This window comes from Capsicum annuum, chromosome 12, assembly GCF_002878395.1.
Source record: "Capsicum annuum cultivar UCD-10X-F1 chromosome 12, UCD10Xv1.1, whole genome shotgun sequence".
Lineage (NCBI taxonomy): Eukaryota > Viridiplantae > Streptophyta > Magnoliopsida > Solanales > Solanaceae > Capsicum > Capsicum annuum.
Genome location: NC_061122.1, coordinates 31,466,049 through 31,468,392, shown reverse-complemented (window position 1 = coordinate 31,468,392; position 2,344 = coordinate 31,466,049).

Here is a 2,344-nt window from a genome sequence, read left to right as displayed (position 1 = left end):
GTCAAGAAAATATACTACAAACCAACTCAGATGCTTAGCACGATATGAAATGAAAAAAATAAAGGACTCTTAAGAATGTCACATAGGCTCCTAAATATAGGAAACAGACGTCAACATTCCGATCCACAGGACTCTATTAGACATTTGCTCTTGTATCAACAATACCAGTGAAACCTAGGCTCTGATACTAATTTATCAAGATCCGATTTACGAGTCATGATGGCACCTACTAAAACCCACTAGTAGGTAAGCTGACACCGTAGCCCAGAGCTAAGGCAATGGGTTACTTTGGTAGAAACGCCCAACATGGACCAAATATATGAACACAATTATAAACACAATATTCTAATAAAATAGAGAATCCATAACATGAATACCAATCCCACGACCTGGTAATATCAGTACAAGAGCATCTAAGTTCGACAATATGAAATACAACTCAAAGTCTAAATAGTCTTATATATTCGTCTCGAGTACAAAAGACTAAATAAAGATTGGTGGGAAACAGGCGATTCGAAACTCCAAGAGCTCACCCTGTCTCCGAAAGATCAACGCTGCACGAACTCAACTCAGCAACAACAACTAGTACTTGGGTCTACACCAAAAAGGTATAGAAGTGTAGTATGAGTACCAAAATAATGGGTACTCAGTATACATCATTGGCCAACTGAGCTAAATCATGATATAAAGATGATATACAGTAAGATAATATCTCTAAGTCAAGGTACAAAATTGAACCTGAATCATCTTCGTCATCACTGTATATAATTGATAATCAAACTAGAACAATACTACAACATATCCATCGTCATGCGACAAAACCATTATACATAAGAAGTAAATGCTCCAAAATGTAAAGCGTCACTAATTAAATCATAATTGCATAAATACCAAGACAATATACTAATATTTGTTAAGAATAAGTAAAATAACCCACCTCGACGTCTCATACCACCGGGGAGTACACCCAAAAGAACATAAAGTAAAAAAACTCATTACGGCGTTCCATACCACCGGAGAGTACACTAAAGAATCAAATCACCCAATATATAATCATATAACTAACTCATGAATGTCCATGGTTTACCACTTTCGCATAAACAATCATTGCGAAGTTTATGATCATCATCAATTACCACCATTGAATTAACATATATCAAGTACTCACGATTATACTCATAAGGCTATTTAGATATCTAACTCATCAATATACTATATCCACTCATTTATAATAACCCAAATACCCTTTACCAAGTTATTAATCTAGTAGTCATTAGGACTTCATTTATTAGCCTAGCAGATTTTATAGAGATTTTCCCATTCAAGAAATAAAAACTAATTATCATTCACTAGGTAGCCAACATCCACATCTAGCCATGATGCAATACTAAACCATAGTCTATTTAACCAAAATTCATTCCTAATTATCATAGGTGCACTAGTCACCATATAAGAAAAGGTTACATATTATCAAACACACTTATCTATCTATTAAACAACACCTCTTACTAGTTAACACCATGAATCTCTAAGTCAACAATTAATCGACCAACAACGTTACATACTAGGAATTAATATCACTAATCATCAACAATGTGAAGTCTATTAGCCTTATTAGTCATTTAACAAACATAATTATTATCTATACATTTTAAATAAATAAATCTCACCAACTAGTATTCTAGGGTTTTAGCTATCAAGTAACATAACCACTTTATATATACAATTATTTATCACATAATCCATTTTCTAGCCGAAATTTCACAATAAATCCATTTATTCAAGCCAAATATATCCATTACGTGAATCCTTACTTCTTCACAGGATTTCACTTACCAATTAGTCTTAAATCATTATACAACATATTCTACTCTATTCACTAATTAGAATCAACAAGAGCTATGTCGCTTAACAAGTAATTAATGGTAGAAAATTATAGATAACTTTTCAAGAAAAATATCATATCCCTAATGCACATACGAGCGTAATCATACAAGGACATAACCACACATATACATATATATATTTACATATGCTTACCATACATTGCATCAACATAACATTAATATATCCTCTGAATTTATCGGGCATCATCAGAGAATCAATACCTTTTTCAAATTTATCGGGCATCATCATAAAATCAATATATCCTCTGGCCTTGTCGGGCATCAACATAACATGAATATATCCTCCGTCCTTTTCGGGCATCAACATATCATCAATATATCCTCCGACCTTGTCAGGCATCATCATAACATCAATATGCATATATATATATATATATATATATATATATATATATATATATATATATAAAAATAAAATAAATATATATATATATATA